Source organism: Centropristis striata, chromosome 22 (assembly GCF_030273125.1).
Source record: "Centropristis striata isolate RG_2023a ecotype Rhode Island chromosome 22, C.striata_1.0, whole genome shotgun sequence".
Classification (NCBI taxonomy): Eukaryota; Metazoa; Chordata; class Actinopteri; order Perciformes; family Serranidae; genus Centropristis; species Centropristis striata.
In genome coordinates, this window is record NC_081538.1 from 19,234,304 (window position 1) to 19,254,798 (window position 20,495).

Consider the following 20,495-nt stretch of genomic DNA (forward strand, 5'->3'; position numbering starts at 1 on the left):
GGTCAGAGGTCAGCCACAGAGTACCACACATACCCAATTAATTTGTCACCCAAATGATCAGAAATGTATAGATCTTAGACCATATTCTGGGCTGTTCTGTGGGGTCCAAGGAGGGCTCTGGTCCCCCTACAACGTAATGTTCTCTCAGGCAGAGACATGTAATCATTTTCCAACACATTTCCATTCTATGCTTTAAATTGCTTTCCTTTATATTAGTCAAACAGCACCCCCTTTGTTGTAATTGCTGGTAGGGCAGACCAAGGGCCTATTCCTCCATGAAAACACACTGTAATATTGTATCAGGTGTTACTGTACATTTCACAACCAATAATGGTGTGTCAGCCACTGCTAGCTACAAGCTAGTAAACTAAAAAATAACATAAACAGGCTAAAAGATGCTAAACTACAATGAGCATTTTGATATATCAAGCTGTGGAGCTCCACGGTTGGCTAGCACTACTCTTTCACTGGTCAACCTAGGCGGGGTGGAGGCCAGATCCAATATTTCTCAGTGAAGGAAGGAAGAGTTGATGCGATTCAAGCCTCTTCTTAAAGTGTTTTCTTTACATTTAAATGGGAAAACCATGTTAGAAAACTATTTTCCTGCAGAAAATGCATGTAAATGCTGAAAGCTAAAAAAGCTAAAAAACTGTAATACTGGCTGAAACGTGTAAGAAGGTGAGACTAATGGAATAGATGGAAAGGTGGGAATGGGTCTAATCATTAAGAATATAGTGATAAGTTGAATAATACCAATAATTTAGTATGTGTAATATATGTGTACAGTATGTATAGTCTGTATAGTATGTGTGTGTTCAGTATGAATAGTGTGTGTAGTATGAGTAGTGTGTGTGTGTGTGCAGTATGTGTAGAATGTGTAGTGCATGTGTGCAGTATCTATAGTATGGGCATTATGCGGTACAGTATATCTAGAAGATGTGTACAGTGTAAAGTATGTGTGTGTTGTATGTAAAGTATGTATAGTATGCATACATTGTGTTAAAACATGTCTGTAGGGAGGTCTTTAAATCAAATCAAATCAAATCAAATCAATTTTATTTTAAGAGCCCTTTAAAACAGCCACAGCTGATACAAAGTGCTGTACATGGCAGGACAGACCGACAATAAAAACAGAGAACAAGAAAAAACAACTAAAACAGAGCAAGTCTCATGCTGGGCAAAAACCAGTACATAAAAGTGGGTTTTAAAATTGATTTTAAAAACCACAAAGAACAGATAAAAACAACTAAAACAGAGCAAAGGCTCATGTTGAGTTAAAAGCAAGTGAATAAAAATGGGTTTTAAGATTACTTTTAAAAACGGACAGTGAGGAGGCCTGCCTTGTGTGCAAAGGTAAATTGTTCCAAATGCTGGCCAGCAGCGACAGAGAAAGCCCGGTCCCCTCTGAGTTTACGCCTGGACCTCGGTCCCCTAAGGAGCTGATTGGCCGACAGAGGAAATCATGCTGGGGCATAGGGGTGGAGGAGCTCAGAGAGGTAGGGCGGGGCGAGGCCATTTGAAGACTTAAAATTAAATAAAATAATCTTAAAATGAACCCTAAAGTGCACCGGCAGCCATTGGAGAGAGGCCAGGATAGGTGTAATGTGCTCCCTCTTACATACTCCAGTTAGCAGACGGGCGGCAGCGTTCTGGACTAACTGGAGATGCGCAAGGGAGGACTGGCTAACTCTGAAATAAAGTGCATTGCAGTAATCCAGCCGAGAGGTAATAAAAGCATGGATTTGAAGAAAATGGATAAGATGTGCTTTCTGATGTGAATGGAAATCTGCATGTCAGCCTGTGGTTGCTATGCACTTTGCTGTTTTTATACTATGATGCAACAGCACCATAAATCAAATATTTTCTTTAGCTTCGTTGGTATGAAACCCAGTGTTCTGCCATATATGAATGTTGGATGACCTGTCTGACTTTGTTTACCCACATTTTTTCCCTGCACCACACCACCGCCTAAATGATCGCTTAACTTCAGGGTGAATTTAATCATCCCCTCTAAAACAACAGCTGGCCTCAGTGTGGCCCCTGAGGTTAAATGGGCCAGAACCGACTTAACACTGACCATTGACTAGTGGGAAAAAATGCACTGACTTTGTCTTTATAGAGAGAAGGTGGCATTTTATGAATAGAGCCCGATAGAGTATGATATTTTTCAGTTGGAAATCAATGCAATTCATAGCAACTGCTTTTCTTTGGACAAATATATATGTGACCGGGTGAGCCATTTCCCTCCTGGTCACTGCATGACGCTGTGCCAGCTGTGTGCAGGTTAATTGGGGCGTGGAGCGGTGTGTGTGTGATTAAAACAGGTGTGTTGGTCACCACTCTCCCTTTTCTGATTCTACACTGCGGCGCGTCTGGTGTGTTGGTCGCCGTGCATGTCCGTGTCTCCTCGGCGCAACATTAAGGTAGGCATCCCGTCCTAACTGCCGTCTTGTTACTTTTATTTGGCCCTGGGGCTTCATCCTCCCGCTCCGTTGCAGAGGCATGGAGCGACGGTGAGCCGGAGGGGGCGAGCAGTTCGGTCGGAGCGCGTGCTTGGGTGCAGTAGAGCTCAGAGGTAGGCTGCTCTTAACTGTCTGCTGTTGCAATTTGCCTCTCAGTGCGCTAGTTGTGACACTCTCTCTCTTTGTTGCTGTACAGCGGGGCGCTATAGCCAGCGTCTCCCACTCTCCTAGTCTGCACTTATCCGTTTGGCGTCCTGGTGTGTATCCGGTCATCGGCCACCACGACGAGGTCTGCTGCTGTCCTGGCTCTGCTAAGTGTGGACTGAGAAGCTCCACTGTCTCGGGTCACTCCACGTGCCCACAGTTTCGGTCCTTTGTGGACGAGATTCAGACAAGTTAAAGCCAAGTTTGGCTCGCCTGTCGCCTGTCTTTTTAATTAGTTTTCATAAGTCAATATTAATTTCAAAGAGTAAATATTTCGTTTGTTTAATTAAGCTTGTTTCTGTTTAGGGTTTGATTAATAATAGTTTGGGTTATTTTTTCTCATTATATTAGGTTGATAATTATATTCTTTTGTTTAATTTTTTGATTTGTTTCTATCTAGTCTAAGTTGGGTTATATTAGGATTGTGTTTCTTTTGTTAATTTGTTTAGAGTTTTTGGCTCTTTTACCTGAAATGCCCCAGATGTCCCCACACTGTGCTTGATATTAATTTGTGTTTCCTTATTTTACTATAGGTGCTGGGTCCAAGCAAGCGGCAGCCTTCCCCTGGTGGTGGTGTTTGACACAGTTTGGTTGCAGTGCACTGGTGGTTTAGTTTGCATTTATCCCCTTTTGAGTTCCCTGCCGCCGTGGTAAGCCCAGCCCTGATTGTTATCTTTTGTTTTCCCCCGCCAGTGTGGTGGCTCCATCTGGGTGCGCTTGTTCCACCTTGCAATACCCTTATTTTAGTTATTTTAATAATTTTTGTAAAATAAAATTTATTTACTTTGAAACCACGACCTCTGGCCCGCGTGTGATTTCGGACCTGTGTTGGCCTTTGTAGGGCAATTTCCTGGGTTAGAATCCCAGGTGGCGTTGTTGGCAACTCACATTACACATATACACGCATACACAAACACACTCACACCCGCTCCTGCCACATATAGTTTCAAACATTTTCATGTTGTATGATGCCTCAAAATGTTCTTTATATTTTGTACCTGTAGGTTTGTATGCAGAGGTCTGCTTTTGTGCTGGCAGCAGGAGCTGACCGATGTGTCACTGTGACTATAAACACAGAAGAAAATTAAATAGACAGAGACAGAATGAGACCATTGTGATCAGGGAAATGTCTGTTTAATGAAGATGGGTGTGTCGACTGTCAGATGATTACCTAACTCCATAATTCAAACGTGAACATTCTGAGCTCCTCTCTTTCAGTGTATTTCAGTATCCTGCTGCCAGAATCCTTTTAAAAGCTTATATTAAACTGCAAAAATCAGGTCATTGGCTGGCCAAATTTGAAAAGATTTATAGCTTATTGAGTGGAAGGACTGGACCATTTCCAACATTCTCAGGTACCCAGGTTTACATTGTAATGAAAAGATGAAATAGGGGATAAACAAAGCTATTGCACCATTTTGTGCCTCTTCTGCATCAATGGAAATGTCTTTATTTATGCAAAGAAAAGCATGAGTGAACACCAGATGATAATTCAAGGTTTAAAAATTCTTTTATATATATGATTTATATATAGCATTTTTCAAGAGCCCAAAAGTGTCATGAATATTGGGGGGAACATTGGGTCTCCACATGCTCTACATTGAACTGTTGCATTTCAACAACTGACAACCTCTCTTGTCCTCTCCTCTCTACTCTGTGTAACAGATTTTTATTGAATATTTGTCACATGACCATTCGTCTCAACAGAATCAATCATGGCTTCACAGTGTCGCTGGCGAAAGATTTTAGTAAGGCATAGTTATATTGGCCTGTGCTTTAATATAAATAAGCAAAATTGCTGCTCCGTCAGATGCTATGGATGGCTACTTAAAAAGAGGAAATATGTAGAATTTAAGCATTTTTTTTCCCCATTAAATTAATACTGAACAAATTGAAAGATTTTGGTAAGGCATAGTTATATTCTTTTAACCAGTTACCATTCAAGGTCCTTTTTTTTTTTTTTGGAGAATTTGTGGTTGTGTTTAGTGGGAGATAGCAGGTCAACAATAAATGCCTCATAGAAGAGGTGGACATCATTTGAAAGCTGTGAACCTGAAAATTCATTTGAGATGCAGCTCAGCACTGTGTCAAGTTGTTCTGGTCAAATCAGAAATGCCTCCCCATCTGAAATGAAACTTCATCATACAGGATGCACTAAAACCGTTGCGAACACACAATGCTTCCTATGTACGAGCTTAACTGGTGTAGTGAACCACCTTGCTGAGCCTGATGATAAGCAGGTGGAGAGGGGAGTATTAAATATTTCACGTCAGACATTCCCATTGATCAGCTGAAGCCTCTTATCCAGCTCAGCTGCCTCTGTGTCATTACACTGTGAGAGATCATAGGCTGCGTGCATCCAGCAGCGTGTTAATGAGCCGGTCGAGCTAAGGTAAGCCTGCGCACGCCGTTGCATCAGGGTTTGCGAGCGGCACTCGTAGCAGCAAACTAAATTTAGCACAGTGGATTTGTGATCTCACAGAGGTTGACATGCTTTTTTTCCCATCCTGCACAGCAGCCAGATAACCTGCGAACTCTCTGAAGCTTTGTGTCATTATTTTAATTTGGTTTAGAATGGATGTATGGTTTTCATTTTAAATGTGGAAATATGAGCTGAAAAGGCATTTATGCAGGTTTTTTTTTTTTTTTTGCAGGGAAAGTTGAGCATGTAATTTGTAGAGGGCTTTTAGGTCACAATCATGAATCTTTTACTCGAAGAACTTGATACTGATTTTGAGGATGGCACTTACTTATTCCAATTAAAACTGTTTGTTCTGCCTGTCTTGTGCTTTGCCTCTGTGGTTTCCAGTCTGGGTTTGGGCTGCCTACCAAGAATCACAAGCTAAACCAAAGGGGTCGTGAGATAATTCATAGGAAAGAATGTTAAAAATTCTAATGCTACGCAAAATAATGTGACTTCAAGAGTGGTTATCTTTGTTTCTTGGGAAAATCTCATCGACTGTAAAAAAGGAAGTGGACATAGCCACAGTGACACCACTCATTGGTTTTAAAACCTTGTGTTTGGCATTTTGGCAGTCGCTAACTTGTTTTTGGAACCAGAAGTAACCATATTTGGACGAGAGGGTGAAGGAGGAGGACGCTATGTTACCAATGCTACTGATAAATGAACTGCCTTCTCCTTAGAGTAGTTATACAACAAATAGCTAAACATGACATTTTAGATGACCAAGATGTTACTTTGACTTTCATGAACTGAAAGCACACTGTAAATGGGTCAAAGTTCAAAGCCAATTAACCTACAGAGTATGGTACAGGTGGCAACCTCCTGGTCTGAGCAGTGAGGCAAACTAGGAAGTGCCTTAAGCTGCATTCTACCGAAAATTCCAATAGGGGGCGCTGACGAAAGTTGCAAAAGCATTTGGGTCCATTCATTTTAATGCAAAATATGAAACCTCACTTGATTTATTACCTCAGAATTTTTTTGGGGGACAAAACTATGGTCTCAATCGCTAGTAAAAAATCTTCAAGACAATTTGATATTAAAAGTTCAAATATTGGCCCCATTTAGAAGAAAATAGAAGATAAAGGATGTTTACCGATTTTGGTTTCATAACTTTGAACCTTTCACACTGTATTTCCACTTTATGACCTTTAATTTCAACATTTTGTTCATTAAAAATGACTTGTTCAGCATTTGGTTGAACTGATAAACACTCCAAGGAGTCACTGTTAATTTTTCTGAGGTAAGTAACATATATATTGTGTCTGTTTTTTGCGAGCAAAAGTGAACATCCCAGTTAATGTTAACACAAATTGGCAGAGACTTTCCTCAGTCAGGTTGAGGTGTAGAGATGCTTGTAGTGCAGTGTCGTCATATCCCTCTCACTCCTCCACAGTCCAAATATGGTATGCTCCCCGTTTCCGAAAACAAGATGGCGATGAGTGTAACGCTGAACTCGATGTCTCAAACGGGCAGTCCACAAACCAATGGGTGACGTCCATTATTTATACAATCTATGTATGAGACAGAGAAGCTAAGAGGTATTCCAACCCTAGACCCAACATTTCTACAGGAATCACAAATGTTTCTAATAATAGTAAGGTTATCTACAGGATTCTACATTATATAGTATTGTTTTGGCTTAAGTGTATTTTCTTATTTGCATCATCATAATGCAAAAATGCATTCATTCATCAAACACTCATAAAACTGACACTTAAACAATTCAAAAGCAGCAAACCGTACCTTACCTTGTAAAAGAAGAAATCCTCAGCATGGCATCATACAATTGTGAAAATGTAACAGTCACTGTAGTGCTGCAGCCTAAGTAATGTCCTAATGTAGCCAGACATCTCTTTAATGGATTTGGACTAAAACATTAAACACCATGAGAGCCTCTGGTTCTTGTTGTTTATTTGTGCTGCGGTGCATTCAGGCGCCAAATTACTGCGAGAACACTGAAAGGGCCTGATAGCGTCTATTCTCAGCTTATCTCCTTGCAGTCACTGACTCTCAGCTGACATGTAATTAACAGAAAACATTTAGAATCCTGCACACACCAAATAAATGAGAATGAAAATAACCACAATGGCCTGTGCTTTAATATAAATAAGCAAAATTGCTGCTCCGTCAGATGCTATGGATGGCTACTTAAAAAGAGGAAATATGTAGAATTTAAGCATTTTTTTCCATTAAATTAATACTGAACATATTGAAAGATTTTGGTAGAATATTTGGTCTTTCTTCTGCCCTCCCAGTCAGGCAATTAAGCTGTCACAGAGGCTCCTGTAACGGACTACACATTAATGTTAATCCAACCCGGCGTCTACCCATGCTAACGTCAAGACGTGTAATTGAGTGTGTGATGAAATTTGGCGAAATCTGTAGTTTGTGACTTGTTTTCATTGACTCCACAGGCCGAGTGTCATCTATTTAATCCTGCGTGTCATTTAAGCATGCCGTCCTCTCACAAAGATTTCAAAAGCATGCTATTTTCTCTGCATGACTGGATTTGTAATGGCTGACAACAACAGGTAAGATGAAAGAGGAGCAGAGTCTGAACAGTTTCTTTTTATACTAAAAAACTTAAGCCCAAAACTGTGGCTTCCTATAATCTGAACATTAACAGACCATGTAAGGCTGGTACAAGGTTCTTTCATGCATTTCAGATATACGTTCATTAAATTTCCAGTTGGTTGTCAAGTGACAATTTAGGGGACAGAGAACAATGGGCCTCATTCACCAATATCTTCTTAGATTCTTTCTTAAGTCCTTTTTAAGAAGATTTCTAAGAAGACCCTACGTCAGATTCATGAACAAGTTCTTAAGCCGCTGAATTGTTCGCAGCCGTGTTCTTAAATTGATGAATGCCATCTCCTCGTAAATTGAGCGGGCGTACCAGGTGAGTCTAATTAACATAGGATTAGCATAGGTAACCGCCCATTAATGCCCATAAAAGGACCCATCAAAAGGACTGCAGGGCCGTGTGTAGACGCCACACAGGGGAAACAGCAACAGAATGCCTAAAGCAAAGCGTAAATCCGTTGGAGCACAGGTAAAAAGAAAAAAAAAACTTTAGCACAGAACTTTAGTTCAGAACTAGAAGTTCTGCTGCAGGAGATCACTTGGAGGAAGAAAATTATATTTAGCAGCCTTAGTGCAGGTTGCACCAACACAAACAAAAATGAAGCCTGGGAGGCAGTTATGCACGCAGTGGATGCATTAAAATGAAGAAATTGAAGAAAACGATGTTCTTATAATTTTTTCTTCATATACAAAAAATAAAGGGAACACTTAAGCAACACAATGTACAGTAACTTCAAGTCAATCACACTTGTGAAATCAAACTGTCCTTGAATGTGTGGTATCACTAATTGACGGCATGTTTTCCAATTTTCTTGATTCATGTTAAAGCGTTGGCACATTTAATTTAATTAAAATGAAAAAAAAAATTAAATGAATAAATACATACATAAAAATGACAGAAATTTCACTGTAATGTATTTTATTGAATTTAACAAAAGAAAACAACACAACTATGCCAACATGTCAGCACTGAAATGTGCTTAAGAGTACTCCTGAGTGTTCGTAGGATTTGTTCTTACCTAAGAAAAATCCTGGATAAGAAAAAAATTCATGAATGCAAACAACAAACAACAAATTTGTTCTTAAGAACGGTTCGTGAATGAGGCTCAATGTTACTATTTTGCCACCACCATGTTTCATTACAGTTAGGGCAACTAATTTTGAACCATTCAGATAATTTTGACCAAAAATAAATCGGTCTGGAACTCGAAAAACAGCAGGTTTTCCTTGACCTGAAGATAGAACCATGATGACATCAATGGGTGTGTCATATTCTACAGGACGGAAATAGAGTTAATGTTTATAGTCTTCTATGTCTTCTTATCTTTAAGGAGTTTATACATGGGGCGTCCCGTTGGCCCACATGGTAGAGCGCACACCACAGAGGCCTTGTCCTCGAGACCGGGTTTGAATCTGTCATAGAGCCCTCTGTTTGCATGTTTGCCACTCTGTCTCCACCTTTCACCCTAAACCTCTCTATCACGCTGTCAATAAAGCCTTAAAATGGCCAAAAAATATCTTTAAAAAAAGAAGTTGATACATGCCCCCGGACCCCCTAGATGGTTATGTTTTATTATTTGCTAATACTCAAGAGTACATTTTTTGTAGTTGGCAACTGTTGAGATTTGCAATTTACACTACATTTAAAATGTATGATTGATTTTTATCTTGTTGTACGATTGTTATTTGTTTATTTATACTGACTAAAAAATCATTTTCGATATATTTTTTAGTATATATCGCCAAGAATATCACTATCATAAAAATGCCCTGAAATATCATGATATTCTTTTAGGGCCATATCGCCTACCCCTAAATCATACTGTTGAAAAACGATAATGTCATTAAGACACTCATAAGCCTTGAATAGTATGTTTGGGTGTAATTTTGCTTGATTGAGTGTCTCACACAGCTGTAGTGTAATTTCTGTCTACACAAACTGGAAAAGTTGACGAGCACTTAACCCAAATTAAAGTTTCAAAACATCCCTTCGGCAACCTATTATAGACGTGACAGATGCAACCTTCTTGTTTTTTTTTTTTTTACACTTTTCACTTTTTTCATGAAATACAATTTTTAACAATCGGACCAACATAGGGTTTAAAACCTCTTAGCTCAGCAGTATCCATAAGTCACTTGATGTCTGGGAGATAAAGAGCAAAGAGGGTTATAAAATAGATGTAATTCACAGAATCCATTTTTACTGCTGTTAATTATCTGCTGGATTATTGCCAGAAGCGGTCTCAGAGATTAATTCTAATGCACTCAATCGTGGTTGGAGCCTTATGCTGGGTTAAAGAACAACACTAATTACAGCAGAAGAGCCCCCCGCCCCTACTCAGAACAGTGAATAATTCAGATGGCTGTGATTTAAATGCAGCCAAACAGCCATAAACTCACTGGAAGCGTGTTCATGTGCTCAAGTTACAGAACGTGTTTTGTTTTTCTGTCCTGATAGTCTCAATTAACCGCTTTTTTCACCTTATAGATTGACTCTGTTGAATCATTAATTAGACTTTTATCCGAAACTGTTTACATACAGTAGAGAACAGTGCACGTCAGGTGAATTTAATATCAAATTTCATGACTCATGCTGTACTATTGGGTTGGAAGGAAACAAACAGATGTCAGAAGCCCCTTTCATAGTGCCATCCCGCAAATGTCCCGCTATATTGCCGGAAAGATCTGTGCCAGCTTTTTGCCTTAGGGTGTTGAAGGGGTGACATTCCTGCCCTTTTATTGTGCTGTCTGATATCGCCGAAAGAGGTGGGAGGATAGTGAGAGGAGACATACGAGAGAGGAGACGTACGCCAGAGACGTACGCCAGAGCAGCAGCATGTGTTCACTTAGCGAGCTACATTTGTTTACAAATGGTAAATGGGGTGCACTTACATAGCGCTTTTATCCAAAGCGCTTTACGCTACACACTACGCTCATTCACCGGTTCACACACACATTCATACTGGTGGCCGAGGCTACCAGGGCACACTGGTGCCACCTGCCACCATTGGGAATTCATTCACACACCGATGAACGCAGCATCGGGAGCAGTTTGGGGTTCAGTATCTTGCTCAAGGATACTTCCACATGTAGGCTGCCATGGTCGGGGATTGAGCCACCAACCTTCCGATCAGAAGACGACCCGCTCTAGTTAGTAGCAATGCTGGTTTGTTTACGATCAGCAGCGAACACCACGTGTACAGTTAGCGTGCCGGTTTGTTTACAATAAGCGGTGGGCACTGTGCACAGTGATTCGATGACTGTCGGACCAAGTGGGAGGTGTGTGTTACTGGGGATTTCCACCAGGTGCGGAACGGCTGCGCCATGGTTTTGCTCCGTCCTCTGCCCTGCATCAATTTCCACTGGGCGCGTAACGGCAGCGTAGCGAACCAGCTCTATACACGCGAGACAACGAGAACACGCGATAATCCTGAACGTAAGGGAGACCGCGAGATCCCGTGATAAACTGTGTGTATAAAGTAAACAACAACAACAAACAGCTAACTTTGCTTCTCCGATGTGGAAAATCTATTGATCTGACCAGTGGTCCCACTTCCAACAGTCCTACCAATTTTCTGCCTCTGTGACTAACTCTTCCGTCGCGTTCATAGTGCAGGTGACATTTCAGAGCCGTAAATGTCCCGACATGAAATGGCACTATGAAAGGGGCTAGAGACTGGGCTCCCCTCAAAAACTACATTATTGGGCGTTTGTACATGCAGCAAAACACGAAGGAGGACAGTCTAAAACATAAATATGAGATTTATGTTTTAGACTGTCCTCCGCCGCAATCTTGCTAACTAGTAATAATGATCGACAACGATGCAGTTTAAATGGTGGATGGGTTAAACAAACAGCTAGCTTTAACCCAGGAGAATGGGGTTTGTGTCCCATGTGAAAAAAAAAGGAAATTATTTTTTACGTTTAAAAAAAACAACTTAATTTACACTACTTCCGCTCATGTCACCCTCGTATCTACTTCACCTCCAGCATTTATGTGCATTTATTTACTGTTAAACTGTCTTTTACAATGCCTAACCATTTTTAGCCAATTTCAGATGCAAGTCTAGGTCTGTGGTTTTGTAGCATAAATTCACCGAAACAGCCATTTTTACAACCACGAACCACGTGTAATGTATGTATAATGACGTGTGTGCTATTTTTAGAATGCTCCGCTCTGTACCGCAGGCCGCAATACACTCATATGGTTCATTTTGACAAGTGCTCATATGTGTCCTTATGGGTGGTATTGACAAGCGGTCTATTCTGTTGTTTAGGTTGTCTTGTTGGATGTCATGTGTGTCATACACTTGTTTTCCACATTGATAATTAATTGTGTGATTAAATCCAACAACCAGTACACAGATAGAGACACCGGCAGCGACTAAACAAACCCTGAGTCACTGTGCCCTTTGGACCACCAAGGCAACTCTGCTGCTATCCACATTAATGCCTGCAGCCCTAATGACACCATGGATACACAAGAGTCACAAATTAAATCAATACATGAGTAATGCAAATGAAAGGAGACGATGAATACACAAAAGAATAAACAATAGTGATCAGCCTCTCCCCTCAAAGGACACTCAGCATTTTCATAAACAGACTATTGAATAGCCAGACTTAAGGGTAACGCAGTGTTTGTGTGAGTGTGTGTGTGTGAGAGGGAGCGTGTATGTTGGGGGGAGGGATGTTATTGATCTTTAGGCGCCAGGAAACCCTGTTCTCCCATTTCCACTGTAATGAAACATAATCGCTTTTAGAGTGGCAACTTTGCCTCACAGAAAGCCTTCAGATGATCTGGACCTTTTCCAGTTGGCAGAGTCAGGCTTTGTGTGTGTGTGTGTGTGTGTGTGTGTGTGTGTGTGTGTGTGTGAGAGAGAGAGAGAGGGAGAGAAAATTGGGGAAAAGGAACAAAGAGAGAAATACAATGTTGTGTAATAAATATGTATTTTTCTAGATTGGCAAATGTTTTCATGGTAATTATGAGATTTTTTTTTTTCACAGAGCATCACCGGAAAGACAGAAAACATAACAATCTGTGGTGCTGTTTAATGTGTTATTTATCATCCCCCCTGGGTTTGCTTGAAAGTAAGGTGGTACAGATGTATTTTTCAAATCCTTAAAGGAACACTCCACCATTTTTTCATATTAAAACATGTTATTCGGGTAAGTAAGACGAGTTGATACAGACCTCTTGCGTCTCAATGCGTGCACTCAATCGCCCTGGCGCGCGGAGCTACTTGGCTAGCACTTAGCTTAGCCCAGTTCATTCATTGCGGTCCAAACAGATGGACAGTTAGAAGCGACCAAACTCCTCCACGTTTCCCCTATTTAAATACAGCTTCACGAGTAGTTAAACGACTAAGTATGGCGACACAAAATAAAACGTGGCGCTTTTCGAAGCGGATAAAAAGGCGGAATGTATGGCGGAATAGCACTTGGGAGCACTTCGACTCGGCGCAGTAATATCATCACTCCTGACGGAAGCGAGAGGGAGCGGAAGTGATGATATTACTGCGCCGAGTCGAAGTGCTCCCAAGTGCTATTCCGCCATACATTATAGTTATCCTTTTTATCCGCTTCGAAAAGCGCCACGTTTTATTTTGTGTCGCCATACTTGGTCGTTTAACTACTCGTGTAGCTGTATTTAAATAGGGAAAACGTGGAGGAGTTTGGTCGCTTCTAACTGTCCATCTGTTTGGACCGCAATGAATGAACTGGGCTAAGCTAAGTGCTAGCCAAGTAGCTCCGCGCGCCAGGGCGATTGAGTGCACGCATTGAGACGCAAGAGGTCTGTATCAACTCGTCTTACTTATCCGAATAACATGTTTTAATATGAAAAAACGGTGGAGTGTTCCTTTAGAGAGTAACTAAACCCCAGGCCGAAGTGGTGTTTTACAGCACTCTCTGGTTGAAAGTTTCAAGTCCTTTGCAGAGTTGCATCCCTAGAGTAAACCACTTCAGAAAATTGGGTAAAACCAATTAGACAATTAGTTGATTAAACAATAAGTCAGTCAAAAGAATTAACTAGCAACAATTTCGATAACCAATGAATTGGGTTTACAATTGATTTTACACTGCAAGCCAGCATTCGCCAGGAGAAATTTGGGGCTCAGTATCTTGCCAAAGGACACTTGGACATGTAGTCTGCCAGGACCAGGAATCAAAGCCCCACCTTCAAATCAGTGGATGACTTCTCTACCACCTGAACCGAGGGATTTATTTCAACAGAAATTGCACTGGTGGACTCAGGATGTTTAGGGGCCAAGGGCGAAATTATAAAAAGGGCACCTACTGTATGCTGTGGGTAGTGAAGGGACAACAAAGCTTAGGGAAGCATTTGCTTTATTTTTTTGGCGGCCTTGGCTTGAAAAAAAGCTTCAGCAATAGTAATTGAGTGTGTTTTCAGCCCTTTGTTAAACAAAGAGCGCCATCTCTTGGGCTCCATAAATAAAACAAATGCTTCACGAAGCTTCGTTGTCCCTTCACTAGTGGTGGGGCACTAGTGATTAGTTTTAATATAAGGGCACAGAGTCCACCAGGTTCCTGCTGCTCAAATGTGAATAATTGCTGGTTTTAGACTGTCATGTCAGACAAAACAGGCAGTTTAAATATATATCAATTCAGGCTTTGAGAAATTATGATTGCCCTTTCCGAATTAAATTCTGATATTTTGCTCACTGACCAATTCAATAATGCAAATAATGTAAAGACCAATGGATGATAATTAGTTGAGTTGAGTTGCACTTCCCAAAATCACTGGAAGGGACAACATTCTCAACTGGTGTTAAGATCTCTAAAGCTGCTTTAAAGCCACTTTGTGTAAAACTGAAGGACCCACATTGATAATATCAAAAAAGAAACTCAGCAGACAGCAGTGTATGACCCAGTAGTGGTCATAAACCCCGCCTCCTACATGTTAGTGGATGGGACATTGGCTAAACTAAAAGCTCAAATATTATGTCAGATAAAATATTCCCAAATATGGTTTCTATCATTTTAGGTAGATCTTATCAAGCTGATGTTTCTTCAAGTGTTTGTTCAAATTATTCTGAGGGGTGTAACATCATATATTACATTGTAACTCGCAATTGGTTGGACGGGACCTTGATTCGTATCCAAGATATTTTGGCTTCACTTTTGTACACTGGAAGGAAGAAAGGATGCATTGTCCATTCTTTACACAGTCTATGGCTTTAGCCAGATCTAGAGCTACTTTTCCTGTAAATTTGTAAAACCCAAAGGATATAAAATGTGTGGATGCAGGTTGTAACGGGTTGTGTTTTTGCTTTGGTTTAGTTTTTCTTGAAATTACAACAAATAAGGCAATAACTTCCATCTACTTTTGCATAGACTAAAATAAAGCAATTGAATTGGAGTCAAACATTAAAAAGTCAATAAAAAATAATTAAAAGAAAATTGCCATATTATATATGTGAATTAATTATTTTCCCACCCCTAGTTTTATTCATTCCCAAGTCCCCCCAGCCGTGTCTGTTAGAACCTTCAATACGATGACAGAAGAGGAGACATGAGCAAATAAAGACAGAAGATTTTGAGAAGGACAGAGACAGAGACAGAGAGAGAGACCTTTTCACATATCAGCCCAACTAGCATTTACTCTAACTGTCAGCGTCTGTCTGAGCAAACACAAAAACAGGAGGGAGAGAGAGAAAAAGCCAGTTGGAGCCTGAGGAGTGACCACAGCTGTCAGGTAGAGCTGTGTGTCTTTCAACACTTACACCCCATTTGTGGAAAAGGACAGAGGAGAGAAAAAGCAATCACTGGGCAATTTAGCAGTCCTTTAGCAATCTATTGTTGCTGGTGGGGAGCAGAGCGCAGCAAGGGATGCACGGCTGGGTTCTTATCTGATGTGATATATACACAGCAACGATTCCTCTGCTCTCACTGCTTGTTAGTCCTTATTAGAGGAGAGGGACTTAGTCTTTCTGTTCCCTGGTAATGAAAAATGAATTCATAGACATTACTTAGGGTCTCATTTACCGATATGCCTGACTTCTGATCTGAGACTTTATTTCCTGCTTGAGCACAAAGCAAAACTGTGAGCGTCATTAGAAACGCAGAGGACTGGAGCTCAAAGGCTGCGAGCAGCCCTGTATCACTGTTGTTGCTACGCAACACAAACTTCAACAACAACTTGCAAGCTACATCTAATTAGTGTTTAGCCAGCTCACAAGTGAAAAAGGAGATCATGTTGTTGAGAAGTAAAACTGGAATAGATAAAGGTACATATTGTGCTTTTAACCCCTTGGTGTTCGATGTATTGCCCCTTGGGACATTGGTCCTAAAAAACGGAAGTGTTAAAACTATTATTTGTTAGAAAACGTCAGTGTCTTTGCAGGAGAGTGCTCAATGAACATTCGGCTATGGGTTAAGAGACCACTTCCTGCCCTCTTACTGTATCTTTCCTGAAAATCAGTTAGAACGAGGTCAAGGGGCAGCTATCACAGTTAAAAGAAGGAAGTAAGAAACATACACACATACATGACACCATAGTTTTGAAAAGACAAACCACAAGGTGCCAGTATAGAATAGAATAGAATAGGTCTTTATTTGTCATTGTCACATGTACAACGAAATTCAAAGTGCTCTCCAGTAAGTGCAACATTTAAGAGTCTCTAAAAATATAAATATGAAAAGAAAAATAAATAAATTTACAATTCAAAATACCCAGTTTAGACAAACACATAAACACACCCAGACATACATGCATAGTCGCACAGGAAAAAAAACAACAACAAACAAACAGCATGAACACACAGTCGAGACAACAACAGTACAGAACATATCTCAAATGTGTTGAGCCATCAATGTGAATGCAGTGCCAAAATTATCGTTTTTTTTTCAGTATTGAGGGAGGTTATTGCAGTTGGATAAAAGCTGTGTTTGAGTCTGTTAGTCCTTGTGTTGAGTGATCTGTACCTTCTGCCTGAGGGCAACAGTTCAAACAGTGAGTGACCGGGATGGTGTGTGTCCTTAATAATGTTCTGGGCTTTTTTGAGGCAGCGGGAACTGTGTAGTTCTTCCAGTGTGGGGAGAGGGCAGCCGACAGTCTTTTGGGCGGTGTTGATGACCCTCTGGAGCGCTTTTCTCTGAGCCGCTGTGCAGCTGGAGTACCATATGCCCATGCAGTATGTGAGGATGCTCTCGATGGAGGCACGGTAAAAGGACACCAGCAGACTTTGTGTGATGTTATTCCTCCTGAGTATTCTCAGAAAGTACAGCCTCTGCTGGGCCTTTTTCAACAGCTCAGAGGTGTTCACGCTCCAGGATAGGCTGTCTTCTATGTGGACTCCAAGAAAGCGGAAGTCTGCAACCCTCTCCACACAGTCCCCGTTGATGAATAATGGTGTGATCTCTGTTTTCTTTCTCCTGAAGTCTATGATGAGTTCTTTAGTCTTTGAGGTGTTGCGGAGCAGGTTGTTAGCCTTGCACCATGTTGACAGCTGCCCCACCTCATCTCTGTAGGCAGCCTCGTCTCCCCCTCTGGAGATGAGCCCCACCACTGTGGTGTTGTCCGCGAACTTCACCATGGTGTTACTGTGATGGGCAGGGGAGCAGTCGTGTGTAGAGGGAATAGAGTAAGGGACTCAGCACACAGCCCTGGGTGGAGCCGGTACTGAGGCTTAGGGCCGTGGATGTATGGTGGCCTACTCTAACCCTCTGTCTGCGATCTGAGAGAAAGCTATAGATCCACATGCAGGTGTTGTGTGGCAGCCCCAGGTCCCCCAGCTTGACCACCAGTTTGTGAGGGAGGATGGTGTTGAATGCAGAGCTATAATCCACAAAGAGCATTCGCACATAGCTCCCCTGCTGCTCCAGATGGGATAATGCCGTGTGGAGTGCTATGGCTATAGCGTCTTCCGTGGATCGATTCTCTCTGTAGGCAAACTGGTGGGGGTCAAGGCTGCGGGGCAGGGCTGCTGTGATGTGACTACGGACCAGTTTCTCAAAGCATTTCATCACCACTGGCCGGTAATCGTTGAGTCCAGAGATGTGGGGTTTCTTGGGTAGGGGGACTATAGTTGAGGATTTCAGGCATGGTGGGACAGTGGACTGTGCCAGAGACAGGTTGAAGATCTTTTTAAAGATTCCAGCCAGCTGATTAGCACAGTCCTTCAGCACGCGTCCAGGGACGCCATCAGGACCAGTAGCCTTCCTCGGGTTGACAGCCCGCAGCGCGCGCCTCACCTCATATTCCTCAATACTGAGGTTTATGCTGCTGTCAGCTGTGTGGTGGTGTAGTGGTGCCATCTCTGGTGCTGTGACCTCAAAACGGGCAAAGAAGATGTTCAGCTGCTCTGCCAGTGCAGGGTCACCTTCAGCGGCTCCAAGGTTGGTCCTGTAGTTGGTTAGGTGCTGAATTCCCTGCCACACCTGCCTTCTGTTGTTACTGCTCAGGTGGTCCTCTATCCTCCTCCTGTAGTCTGCCTTGGCCTCTCTGATGCCCCTCTTCAGGTTGGCTCGGGCTGTGCTGTAGAGGTCTTTGTTGCCGGACCTCCAGGCGGTGTTCCTCTCTCTCAGCAGCCGCTGGACCCCCCGTGTCATCCAGGGTTTCTCATTGGGGTGGACCCGGACGCGCTTGTCCACTGTGACAGCGTCCATGCAGTGGTTAAGGTAGCACAGAACACTGTCTGTGAACACCTCCAGGTCCTGATGTTCAAAGACCCCCCAGTCAGTCCTCTCAAAGCAGTCCTGTAGCTGCTGGGAGGCACCCTCTGGCCATGCGGCCACAGTCTTTGTGGTGATGGGAGCAGTTTTCCTGAGGGGGGCATATGCAGGGATTAGAAGCAAGGACAGGTGATCAGACTGGCCCAGGTGTGGCAGTGGTCTGGCCTTGTAGCCCAGTTTGATGTTGGAGTAAACCTTGTCCAGGATGTTATCTCCCCTAGTAGCACACTTAACATGCTGATGGAATTTAGGGAGTGCTGTCTTCAAGTTTGCATGGTTAAAATCACCTGCTATTATATGCACAGCATCAGGATACGTGCTCTGTTTGTTAGTGATGTTGGCATATAAAAGTCCGATAGCCGCGCTAGCATTAGCGTCCGGTGGTATGTAAACAGCTGTAACCATGACAACAGTAAACTCTCTTGGGAGATAGATGGGCCTGCATTTGACAGTCAGACTTTCCAAGTCCGGAGAGCAGTGACTATCCACAGTCACAGCGTTGGTACACCAGCTACTGTTCACGTACACACAGAGCCCCCCTCCTCTGCTCTTACCGGAGTCAGCTGTTCTGTCACGGCGCTGTGTGTTGTAGCCTGCTTGCTCGATTGCAGAGTCCGGAATAGATTGGTGAAGCCACGTCTCCGTGATGATCAGAATGCACGCGTCCTTCGCGATGTTGTTTGCTGCAGTCTGTAGTCTTAGCTCGTCCATTTTGTTCGCAAGGGATCTTGCATTCGTGAGAAACAGGCTGGGAAGTGGTGGTCTGAGTGGCTGCCTCCGTAGCCTGGTTAGCACGCCAGCCCTGCAGCCTCTCTTCTGCCTCCTTTCCCGACGCCGCCTGCGCCTCCTCCCTGCTGGGATGATAATCCACGGAGAGCCGGGGTTCCTTGCTAGCTCCGTCAGAATCCTGTGTGTTCTAAGGAACTCACTTGTGACTTGTTGTTCCTGGCAAAGTCCGATCTTAAGGAGATCATGCCTGTTGTAGGTGTTATCCGCCTGACATAACATACACAAAACCAAACATGTCACGTACATACACATCAATACATAGCACCGACTGCTAGGGCACTCAGCCGCTGCAACTGTGTGCGCCGCCATCATCATCATATGGGTTGGCAACTGTGACACCATTCTAAACTAACCAATTGCGAAAAAGTCCAACCTACGGACAGGGTGGGGCCCACAGCTAGAAGATAACTGTGACCTGAGGAACTTGTTGGCACTCTGACTGGTGATCCCGGCGTGGACACAGCAGAATCCAGCGCTGCTCATTGCATTTGGCTATTATTCTTTTAATTTAAAAGGTAAACTGTTTTCAGTTGTTTTGAGTCTTTTGTAAAAACCAAGTCTAGAACAAAAGAACCGGGACAGGGGCAGAGAGCGGGAGGCTTTAAGAGCCCTGGCTCTAACACATCCAATCACTGAATATATAGAAATCTACAGTGTCTAATGTTTTTTAACCCAAATCACAGCATGGATTTTTCTATGTTGTTCCAAAGCTCTTGGTGTATTGACATAATATTCTAGAGGGTTTTTTTGACCATTTTTATCCATTCTCAAGTTTAAAATAAAATGATAATTCAGCACCAAATGTGTGTAACAAATGGATTCAACCCAAAATTTGCTGCAACAACTTATGGGAGAAAGTTGAACATGGAAATGGATTTTAGAACTGAATGAACTGAATCCTTATAAAACCTTAATCGGTTTAATTGATTGATTAATTTTGTCATTTTATTAGATATTTATGACCAGAACAACTTGACACACAGTGCTGAGTACGTTAAGGGAACTGACTGACTGATGCTGAGGCAGAGAGTGAAGCTCAGGGGCAGAAGGTGGTGGTAGTGCACCTCTGTAAAACACAAAAAGAAGAAAAATAAAAAAGAAGAAGTCTGGAGTGAGGGGAGGGCTTGAGTAACTTGTGCTCACGCTACTTTGCACTTACGTTTTAGAGCGAGAGAGAGAGAGAGAGAGAGAGAGAGAGAGAGAGAGAGAGACACTAACCGGGATGGGGGTTAATCTGAAATTGAGAAAAAAGCAAAACCTGTCAGGACGTGATTCACTACGGTACTATAGCCCGCCTC